Raw genomic sequence first — 12420 nt, forward strand, 5'->3', positions numbered from 1 at the left:
CAGGCCACTTTTGAAAGAGAATGGGGTGCTATCAATGTCAGTGGGTTAATAGCTGTCAAACAGGAATGTCACGGGGGGGGGGCGGGTATGATCATCTATGTGAGGAAATTGTATTGAATATTAAATGAAAATTGGATAATTTCATTATTATTATTTTATTTAATGAAGAAAAAGTGAAGGTTGGTTTGTTGTTCATGGGCTGGTTTTTGTTTCCTCATTCCAAAGGGATTTCTGAAATTCATTTTCAGTTGCCTTTGCAGGGTCTTCAGAAAGCCTTCCCTTCCACCCTCATGCACTGCAAATCTTCAGATTAGCACATATGTTGGAGATTCCCATCGGCATGTGCATATGATCATGGTGCAACAGATGAACTTGGGAGTTGGGCAAAATGCAGTTTGCACCCCAGCTCTGCTGTGTGGTGAACCTTGAACCCCTCTGCACCTTTGTTTCCTTAGAGATAAGTGATGAACAGTAACACTTAATGCCATAGAATTATCTACACAGCATGAACCACCCAGAGAGGGCCTGAGGTACAGTCCATGCTTCATAAACCTTCATTTTCTTTTCCCAAAATGTACATAAGGCAGAAATTTAACCTTACTATTCTAAGAGATTCATATAATTTATTAACTCCAGTTAAGTGATTTCAACCATGTTTCTCAGAATATTTGAGAACAGGATGTGGAGGTAGAGATGGGTGGATGGGCGGGGGGTAATTTAGAAAGCAACCGATGAGAAAACTTCAACTTTGTAATCTAAACAGCGCAGTTTTTGTTGTTGTTTTTTTTTGTTGTTGTTGTTTTTTTACAATTTGACATTTTATGAAAGGAGAATGTAACTTTTAAGATCTTCATCAAAGGTGACATGAGTTTACAAGCAATGAGAAACACTAACAGAAATCAATACATAATTAGTTGAATTTCTGAATAGGTTTCAAAGGAAACGAAGAAAATCTAGCAATGTGTACAGAGTCATTTAGAGGCCAGGGAGTCACAGGGTGGTAAGTGGGTCACCCAGGGTCACCTAACAGAAGCTAGGTGCTTCTTATAGCTTCTGCTTTTTATAGCTTCTTTATTGTATTCTCCTCTTAAACACACAGATTCTCCAAGAGCATCAAACTAATTTTCAAAGTGATGCTTCTTGGTGGAAGCACCTGCTTGCTAAAGATAGGGGTGAGGGGTCGTTGGGGGACAGGAGAATTCACCAACGGGTGGTGCTTTGTAAATAGGACAAGCTTTATTCTCATTCCACGAGCTTAGCCACAAGTTCCATATTTCTGGGCTTCCATCAGAATCCCTTGCTACACAGCCAACTATTCTTTGTGCATTATCCTCAGTCATGCAGAGTTTTTAAATGTCTGAGCTGAAAGGACCTGAGAGGTGAACTAACCCAAGACCCTGATTACGTACATGAAGAAAAGCAGCCCAGAGATGTGCAGTAACTTACACAGGGTCATACCAATGGTAAGTCATATAGATGGTGGATGGTAATGGCCTGGAAACCCATTCCTGTCTCCTGGAACTATGCTCCTTTCAGTGGATCACTCTTCCTCTCCTCTACCTTAGCCCTTAAAGGTAGACTCAAAGGGGATTTCTCCATGAGTCCTTCCAATGGGTCCTTGGAGTTTTTAAAAGTTGCTCTTAAATGACTTAGACATCCAACAATAGGGGATTTACTAAATAGATTATATAAAACCTATATGCTGAACCACAGTTTATCCATAAAGTTCATACTCTAGGATATTCCACAGCATGTCAAGATGTTTATGACATACTGTTTAAAAAGCAGGTTATAAAGGTGATTATATTATGACTTGGGAGTATTTATACATGTAAAACGAAGGGTATGGAAGATTATACACCAAAATATTAACAACCACTAACTCTAGGTGTTGATATTGCTGGTGAACGTGTAGTTTGCTACGATTTCTGCATGTTCGTCAAAAGAACATGTTATTTTTGTATCTATGATGTAAAAGAGAGAAAAAATAGCTGGAGAGCAAGTAAATATTTCTATAAGTAAATATTCTGAGCCTTTTCTGATCTTCTGTTCCTGGCTTTCTCCCTTTTCCCGTGACTCTACCTTTCCCCAGATTTTCATCTGAGACCCCCGATAACTGCCCTCAGTGTCTCCAAACACAAATGCGCATATTGGTCTTCAGCTCACCCGCAGACTGCACCTCCGGTCTCCATTATGCTCACTTATGACTCCACTGTACTAGAACATTCCAATGAAAATATTCTGGAACCAAGTGAAACTACAAGTGAGAAAAGAGGGCTGGAGATGAAGGTTGAGGAGTCATCTATCATCCACAATACAGAGAACAGCGAAAGCCACGAGGGCAGAAGCCAAGGAATCCTTAGAGGGCCAAGAGACTAGGACAGACCTTCAAGGCTGGAGTTTAGGGACAGAGCCACCGTTTGGGGTCGGGATGAAGAAGAGCATCAGGGAACAAAGAGGAAAACCAGCAAAAAGCAGCATCATGGAAAAACCAAGAAGAAAAATCAACAGTACTGAATGCCGCTTATTCACATATAAGAGCAGACTCAGGACAAGTAAAGAAGAAGTAGAAAACAGTTAAAAGGAATGATGGCCAGGACATTATTTTGATCATTTAAGAACATGGAAGAGTAATTCTGGGGAAAGAACGCACTGAAAATTTTCCATATGTTCTTTTATAATTAGAAATGAGGAAAATCATCCTTAGCATAATACCTGGTCTCAGAGGAAAGATAAAATCCAGGAAAGAAATTTGTTGGGGATGGATGCTCATCAGAGAAGCCTTACGACAGAAAAACCAGCACACGTTAGGCTCAGAGAGACATCTGGAAACCATATGCTGGACCACGGAGATGCTAATACAAGACACTTCTTTGCAAAGAACAGTCTCAGCGGTAAGAGATGACTGGCCCCGCTCCTGTCTCTTAGCCACCAGGGAAGGGCTCCAAAATTTTTGAAACTGACTAGCAAAACGGTACTGAGCTGTCACTGCTTATAGGGAACAATGACCTCCTCCCAGGCTTTGGACCAGCAGAGGACACAGCAAGTCCTCTTCCTTTTTCTATTTGTGCCTTCCCCTCCCCTCCCCCACCTTTTTTCACCTTTTGTATCCTACCCTGACGATGAAAGAGTGGTTAATGATGGAAGACAGTCAAAGCATTTTTTTCCTATTAAGGTTGAGATGATTTTTTAAGAAATTAGAATTTAAAACAATTCAGAGATTTATTATTGCAAATAGATTTTTTTCTCATGTAATCATACTATAACTTGTGGCATGGAGGAGGTATGTGTCTTGAAGACATGCATGCAAAGGTGACTCTTTGGCCAGTATTACTATGAATCTAAGTTCCCACAGAAAATGCCTGGAGCACAGGTGCATTAAAAGGCAGCCTTTCTATTACAACCATGACAATGATCATGCTGACGTTTCATGAGTGTCAGGTGTTGTTTGAAACACTTTGCATACATTGACTCATTTAATTCTCACACAGCCTTACAAGGTGGGTGCTACTATTGTCTTCATTTATAAAAACCGAGGGGAGAAAGTTTCAACAGCACATGCAGGGTCCCAGAGCCGGTGACAGAAGAGCCAGGAGTTTTTCACATAGTCAAGCTTCAAACCATCACCCTATAAGCTGTCTCTCAACAACAGCAGTTCATGTTCATTTTTCACACCCAAGTAGACTGAAACTATGAATTCATTTTTATTCATGAATTAAAGTCCGGAAAAGCATTCCCAGAATATCAACTGGTTGTTAAATTGTCATGATCATTTAGCTATTGTCTCTTCAACTTTCTGTTTTCCTACCCACAGCCTGTGAAATAGACTTGTGATGCTGTGTACCAGAAAAGATTCAATCTCTCTAGAATGACCTTTTTTTTTTTCATTCAGTAAGTATTTATCAGGTTCCTGTTATATGTCTGTCAGGCACTGGACCTGGTTCTGGGGTACAGTGATAAAATAACCTGACATGGGTCCCACCCTCAAAGAGCTATATTATCATGGTGATTCCCAAGTATTTTCAAACCTGGCCTCAGAGAAAAAAAATGATAACATTTGTACTGGAGTAAAGAGATGAGACCATGAACCAGCAGTTGATCCATTCTGCTACCCCGCTCTGCAGAGTGCCCTGGGGCTAAGGTATCAAATGGCCCACACATCTGATCCCTTCTAAACACATGGGTGTATCCACGCCCATAAGAGGAACTTTGGAGGAGAGAATAGAAATAAATAGATATACTATTACATAACGGGGACCGAAGTCCCATGCTAGGGAAATCACAAGGGACTACAGAACCACTTACAAGGGAAGCCTAATTCAGTCTAGGGTAGGTCGAGGAATGATTCCCAGGGAAATAACATGTAAGTTAAAAACCAATGAATGGGGGCTTCCCTGGTGGCGCAGTGGTTGAGAGTCCGCCTGCCATTGCAGGGGACACGGGTTCGTGCCCTGGTCCAGGAAGATCCCACATGCCGCGGAGCGGCTGGGCCCGTGAGCCATGGCTGCTGAGCCTGCGCGTCCAGAGCCTGTGCTCCGCAACGGGAGAGGCCACGACAGTGGGAGGCCCGCGTACCGCAAAAAGATAAAAAAACAACAATGAATGGGTTGGCCAGGTGAATAAAGAAGACAGGGAAGAATGCTCCAGGAAAGCAAGAGAATGGGGGAACGACCAGATTGACTTTGAATGACTGAACTCAGTTCCATGTGTGAGCTGACGTGCGTCGTGGTGGGCAGGGGAGTGGAGAGGATGAGAATGACTGAGGAATCACGTGCCTGTTTCCTTGGAAATACGATGCTAAGCTGGGAACATTCACATGTTGAGACCATGGGCCACAGTGGAAGCTTAATCAGTTATATCAAGGATGTCAAACCAAGTGGCTGGTTTTTGTTGCAAAGGGTTGGCTTGCGTTTGTTAATGTCAGGGGAGCAATTCACAGAGGACACATCCAAAGGGGAATGCATGCCTTTTCCTTTGCCAGCTCTCTTCTCGTTTCAAAAATGGCAGCCTCCCGCCGGGACTAACAGATTTGTTCAGTGTTTCTAATGCCCATGTGTAGAGCCAAAATAGACATTAAACTTGACAAAAGAAACTGAAGTCATCATCCTGTTAGCGATCAAGTGGAAAACGAGCTCAGCCTTTCAACTCACTGTCTGGTGCTTTAGCTGTTATCCCAAGCATCCCTTCTGCTTTCTCATTCCTCTCCCTAGAGAGTTAGCCCTGCGTCATCCCCACCGACAGAAAAGCTGCCAAGTTGAATCAAGTGCTGTTGAGTCTCAGAATTCATCAGGGAAGTTGCAGCCCTGGCTTCTGCATCGACTGGCATTATTCAAACAGTATTTGCTCGTCAAGTTGGAAGATAAAGCATCCAGTGCCTTCAGCAGAGAGGAAGGGGATTTCTAATAGGCTTATAGTTGAAGAGGGACTAGATTCTTCCAGACATTTTCTATCAGCCTGGTTATGCTTGGGGAGAGAAAAGAGATGAGTCACTTTAGAAGCTTTGTTTACGTGATTCATTCAACACAGGAGTAGAAAATAGATGTTTCATCAGATCAGATGGGAACTAAGTCCTGGCATAAGCAGAAGTATGACCTGGAGCCCCCTTTTGGACCCTTCAGCTCAAGTATTCCTTAATGTCCACCTGAACACCTGTCAACTTGAGTGATGGCCTCCCTGAAGGACAGGTTACCTATCTAGAGTCATGGCTCCTCCCCACATGGCTTAGCCTGATTAACTCCTGGACCTGAGGTTATCACATCCCTCAGTAATGATCTTGGCTGATTTGCCTTTGAGAAACAAACATTTACATGGTGGTATCAATTTCGTTCCAAAGAAGAGAATGCCTTAGGAATGTCAGGCAATGAATGACGCTTTGGCCTTTTGGACATTTGATTTAATTTATTCCTGGGACTTATTCTCTAGGGAAGCAATCCAAAATTTAATACAAATTGTGCAAGTTCTGCTTTACTATCTATTTTCCACAGAGAGGGCTGCTTTTTAGTTGTTATATGCATTTAGTGATGCTGTTACAAAAATCCCCACATAGATTCATAATCAAGTGCAAATAAGCCCAAGAAATGTTGATTTTGCTCTTGAACGACATCATTCTCTATGCAAATAGTAGCTTTTAAACTTGCACAGAGCTTTCTCTGCTCGATGCCAGCACCAGACAAAATATCTTAATGTGGCCTTGGCTTCAACAGTTTATTGCTTTTCATCTTTTTCTTTACACAGAGGATCAATGTCAGTCCGCAGGTCTTTCCAATACGCTATGCGTGTTTTTTTGATTGGTTTTTGAAGGGCAATACACTTCAAGACATGGTCCATCTAGCTGACTTGGGTGATGACAATATTTACAAAGATAACCCCCTAACGAAGAACTTCAAAGCCAGCTGAAAAAGGACTTCGGGTGATACCCCCTTTTCAATGGCTTCTCATCACTAATCAAACTTCAAACAGTCTGGTCATGTGAATTAATCTTATAAAACTAGCTTGTAAAATACATTATTCATATATAATATATGAAATAAATGTCAATCTTTCCTAAAAGATTATTCCTGTGATAACTTGTAATCAATTTGGAGAAATGGACCCACTCTTATCTCTCTCAAAGTTTCAGGTAAAACCTTTGTAGGACTGAAGCTGCCATTATAATCCCCTAGAAAAGACACAGAAAATTTTAAATAAATGACAGCTTGCTCCTGAACCTGTGGTTACATTGGTATTTGTATCATATATTTAGTAAATACAACAACCACTCCTATTTACCTATAAAATATAAATCAGCTAAAATGTGCTTCTTCAGTTGTCTATCTCCCCTCAATGTATTAAAACACAATGATTAAGTCCTAGGTACATGATGAGTTCTTAGTGCTGTGAATGGCTTTAGAGACAACTATGACACGTTCTTTGTCAATAAGTTTAAACTCTCATTGGGGAAAACAGGGGAAGCTGAGGAAAGCTTATAGAGAACCTCTCTGTACTATCTTTGCAACTTTTCTGTAAGCCTGAACTTCTTTCAAAATAAAAAGGTTATTAAAAAATCATACTGGGGAAAAGGAGCCCTCCTGCACTGCTGGCGGGAATGCAAATTGGTGCAGCCACTGTGGAGAACGGTATGGAAGTTTCTTAAAAAAACTAAAACTAGAGCTACCATATGATCCTACAAGCCCACTCCTGAACATGTATCTGGAGAAAACCATAATTCGAAAAGATCCATGCACCCCAGTGTTCACTGCAGCACTATTTACAACAGCCAGGACATGGAAGCAACCTAAATGTCCATTGACAGATGAATGGATAAAGAAGATGCGGTATATTTATACAATGGAATATTACTCAGCCATAAGAAGAATGAAATAATGCCATTTGCAGCAACATGGATGGACCTAGAGATTATCATACTAAGTGAAGTAAGTCAGACAGAGAAAGACAAATATCATATGATATCATCTATATGTGGAATCTAAAAAACAATAGTACAAATGAACCTATATAAAAAACAGAAAGAGACCCACAGACATAGTAAACAAACTGTGGTTACCAAAGGGGAAAGGGGGGGAGGGATAAATTGGGAGTTTGGGATTAATATATACACACTACTATATATACAATAGATAAACAACAAGGACCTACTGTATAGCATAGGGAACTATACTCAATATTTTGTAATAACCTATAAGGGTAAAGAATTTGAAAAAAATATATGTATGTATAACAAAATCACTTTGCTGTACACAACACTGTAAATCAACTATACTTCAATAAAAATGTTTTAAAAATTGTATTTGGGAAATAATATATGTTCGTATGCAATTATAAAAAGACATAAAGACAGCTGAGGAAGGTTAGCAGAAGGTGGTTATACTTAATTGTTAAATCAATTACATTAATAGTAGGTCCTGGAGACGCTCAAGGCAGTCTAGCCACATGGTAGATTTTTTTTTTTTTTTTTGCGGTACGCGGGCCTCTCATTGCCGTGGCCTCTCCCGCTGCGGAGCACAGGCTCCGGACGCGCAGGCTCAGCGGCCATGGCTCACGGGCCCAGCCGCTCCACGGCACGTGGGATCCTCCCGGACCGGGGCACAAACCCGTGTCCCCTGCATCGGCAGGCGGACTCTCAACCACTGCGCTACCAGGGAAGCCCCACATGGTAGATTTTTATTTTAGAATAATAATTTTTTTATTTTGGAGTAATTTCACATTTACAGAAAAGTTTCAAAACTTCACCACATGAGGCCACCTATTTTCAATCCATTATAATTTTGTAAGTGAAACTCTGAAAGAAGGCTGATTTTACAAATACCACGAGTTAGCACAGAAATTCTACAGAAAGTCCCACCTTCTAAAAAGGTGGCTCCACTTTATTCTACCCGAACACAGAAACAAACTAGCCAAAAGTAGCCAAGCTGAAGTTTTCAATACACAGACCTTTACTGAAATAAGCCCCAATGAACAACCAAAAGCCTTGGAAAATGCCACAGTCTGGAATATGAGTCATAAAATCTTACTTCTGAGAGGTGGACAAATATCAAAAGGTCAAAAAGAAATCAATTTCCTAGAAAACAACAGATGTGACACTTAAACCAAAAGTTTTCAACTACAATTCCCAGTGTGGTTATCTCAGCTACACAACCCTCTGAATCTGTTTCAGAGGAAAGGGAAGGAAAAGGAAGGAAGTAGCGTTCTCGTGGATAATGATTTCAGGTGTCACTCCCTCTGAATCACCAGACGGTCTAAACCGGATGCCACGCACAGTGGGTGGTAGGGTGTTCACACAGGTCCGAGGTATATTAACGGGTTTCATCTTGTGGCAAACGTGCCCAGTAATCAAAGTGCCATGAGTGCTTTTATAATATAGTATAGATGTGAGAAATAGGATAAAAGTAAAAATGGGCAAACTCTAAAACTATGAGCATGTTTCTGAACTAACAGTTAGTGAACAACACTTATCAAGGGTGGATGGGGAGATGTGAGCTGCATCACTGCTCTTAAACCGTCTAGTAGGTAGTGACATTCAGTGACTCAGTGACTCAAATCTTTTATTTTCCAAACTGTGTTAATCAATCTCTTCCTACCAATCAAATATTGCTGCGGTGAAATGCCTGAAAGCTCTATGAGAGCACATGCTGAAAAGGGGCGACCTGTGAAAATGCCTGTGATTTTGTGACTCTTCATAATAACGAACGGTGGTTACTGATCTTTCCTCTATATTGTTACATTCCAAAGACATGACCCTCCCGGTGATGCATCTGAGTTAACACAATAATGAAAAAAACTATAATGAGGTCCTACTGTACTTCCAAGACATTTCATTATCCGTTAGAATAAACTGGAGCAGAGGAAGAAGAAGGATATCAGAGAATCCGGGTAGAAAATAATGAGCCTTAGATCCCACTGAGGATGGAGGTAGGGAAGCAACTAGACTGCAGGTCACAGGTGAGTCATCCGATCTCACAGCATCTATACTCGTAACTTATGTAGACATTACCACAGAAATAAAGTCAATTTTCTAGAAGCTTAGACATCCTCCAATTCCATCTTATTAGACAACACTTTTATGATCACCAAGAGAAAATTAAAAGAAAATCAAATTACCCCTTGCCATCTAATTGGTGTGTATGTGCTGCTGGGGACTCTGGCACAAATCTTTCATACGTGAAAGCTACTGGATAGTCTTCTGATTTGTCTGTCTTGAAAACATATGGATCCATTCTTCATTGCCCACAGTTATTGAGTTTCTTATAATTTCTCAAAGTGAGGAAAAGCCTTTCCAAATCACTCCATAGTTATTAAAGCCGTTTCTCCTGAATGTCCATTTGATGAACAGACCTCAGTACTGAATGGCGCTGTTCTGCACTTCCTGAGGCATTTTTGTATTGGGGGATTACCCAAGTCTTGCCATTTTAAACTATGTGTATTGTAGGGCAGGCACTAGAACGACCCTACATCTTACACTGGGAAACACAACAATGTTGATGCTTAACCAAGTAAGTGTCCCGCTGCCTTTAGGTCACACCCTAGGACAATACACTGCACACTAGGACATAAATAGCAAAATGACAGATATATTTCTCAGTCCTTTCCATGAGATGATTTGATTGCTCTGTTGAACAAAGAAACTATAAAAGAGGATGGAAATGTTAATGCTTTGAACTTGTTATGGGAGCCAACCTGTCTAAAATAAATCAAACAATTTTCAATTTTCAATAGGGAGACTTAAGACCAGTGAAACTGGTGATACGTGATCACAACCTAACTCAGTTGTTGGGTGGAAAAGAGTACGAGTCATTTGTCAGTTATCTCTCTGCTCTAGGGTCTAATTTCCCAAATTCTATATTATTCAATATATCATCAATTAGAATCAAATATCTCCACCCTGATTTGCAGAAAACTAATTGAATATTTAGGTCAATATTTATCGATTGTGAGGAAGGAATTACAAAAAAGAAAGTTCTCTCAATGCAAAAGTCATACCTGCTCTTTGAAACATTAAAAGTAGAAAGAACAGATTAATGAGAAAAAATATAGTTCCATGTATATTACATTTTTAACATCTTGTTGTATATTCTTTCATACCTTTACCATATATACTTGTGTGTTTGGATAAGATCATATTGAACATATTTTGTAACCTCCTTTTTAAATAATGATATATTGTATATAAAATAGTTAAACAACAAGGACATACTGTATAGCACAGGGAACTATATTCAGCATCGTGTAGTAACCTATAATGGAAAAGAATCTGAAAAAGAATGTGTGTGTGTGTGTGTGTGTGTGTGTGTATATATATATCACTTTGCTGTACACCTGGAACTAACACAACATTGTAAATCAACTACACTTCAATAAAAATATAATATATTTTAAGCATCTTTCTATGTAAATAGATTTGATAGATGATAGTTACAACATCATTTTTGTTGGCTAAATAGTATTATATTCTATTGGTAACTTTTCTAACCAATTTCCTGTTGTCAATTAGTTGAAATGTGTTCTTCATGGGTTTGACGTTCATGAGTTTGTGGTTTCACTGGGCCTTGCAATAAACATATTTGGAGTTTACATCTGTATGCATGTTCCAAATTATTTCTTTAGGATATGGTTTTAGAAATAGAAAATTTGTGTCAAAATAGATGTTCTTTTAAATATTTTTAATAGAGGTTTCAATATTGTCCCTCAAAGAGTCTCCACCAATTTACACATCTACCATCAGGAAATGAGCTAGAGAAAACTAGTTATATCTTGCTTTAACATTCAAATACATTAATAATTTTAATAAAAGATTCACCTTGTTTATAATGAGGTATACTATAGACTGATTACCAGATTCCTGAGAGAAATAATTTAAAGAAGTCAGAGTACCTCCTCTTTTTTTTTTTTGTCTTCTTCTCCAATACATATGCTATAGTAAGATAAAGTTTATTAGTCAAGTTTCTCAAAGCCAGAGATCATGAAAGAGCACTGATCCTTTCCAGGTCTTTATAGAAACTCTGACAAAGTTGACTACAAAATTTCAAATTCCAAAAGTCCTTGAATTTTGAATAATGAAAAAATATACCCAGACTAAAATGGAGGAAAGAGTCAAGTCATTCTAAAATTAAGCAGTAGAGGAAAAAGAAGGTGGTATGGCTGCTTCCTTGGGGCCCTATTTAGTTACTTTCACACTTTAAATGAACCATCTCTTTTTACTAAGTACATGGTTGAAATAGCATAACTCCTCACTTCAGTTTAGAAACAGAACATTCTCTCACAGTGGGTTTATATTATATAACAGGTTTGAGACAGAAAATAAAATTGATGTGAAGCCATTAAAACAAACAGTTAAAATGGCAGCAGATGGCACCAGCCAGGAAGGCAGGGGCCATTCCTACAAAGAAAGGAAAAGGCCCTGAGGACAACTTCAACTTATTTTGGTCCACATTTCAGAGTAAAGAGATGTGCATATTCCACAGAGATAACAACTAGGTCTAATCAGCAAGTACTCTGCCCAGAATCTACTTCCTGTTCTTAGGTGTAAACACAAAGAAGAAAAGGAAAATGTGTTTATCTTTTATAAAGACAGAGTTTCATTCATGTATTTATTTACACGATAAGCACTTATTAAACATTTTTATGTCACCAGGGCACATTGAGATCCTGAGAAGACAATCACAGCTCAGTGTCTAGAAAAAGCTAGGTTTTAAAATCAAGGAGACCTAAGTCCAAACTTGGTTTTCCCACTTACCAACCGTAATACTTGCATATGTTAACTTCTCTCATTTCAGCTTTCTCTTCCGCAAAATGAAGATGATAATAATAATGCTCTCTTGTAGGATTACTGTATTATAGATAATTCATCCGACAACACAGGGCAGAAGGGTGAATGGTAAGACGTAATGAGATGCTGTATCAGAGTGACAACCACTTGCTCAATTT

General features: G+C 39.4%; 1 protein-coding gene across 2 annotated transcripts in view; it reads right to left on the reverse strand.

Moving 5' to 3' along the window:
• FGF14 (fibroblast growth factor 14) overlaps positions 1-12420 on the reverse strand; it is a gene marked incomplete at both ends in the record, with an annotated part of 614821 nt that overhangs the window by 248844 nt on the left and 353557 nt on the right. The window lies entirely within an intron of this gene.

The sequence above is a fragment of the Leucopleurus acutus genome (genome assembly GCF_964270905.1).
Source record: "Leucopleurus acutus genome assembly, chromosome: 18".
Lineage (NCBI taxonomy): Eukaryota > Metazoa > Chordata > Mammalia > Artiodactyla > Delphinidae > Leucopleurus > Leucopleurus acutus.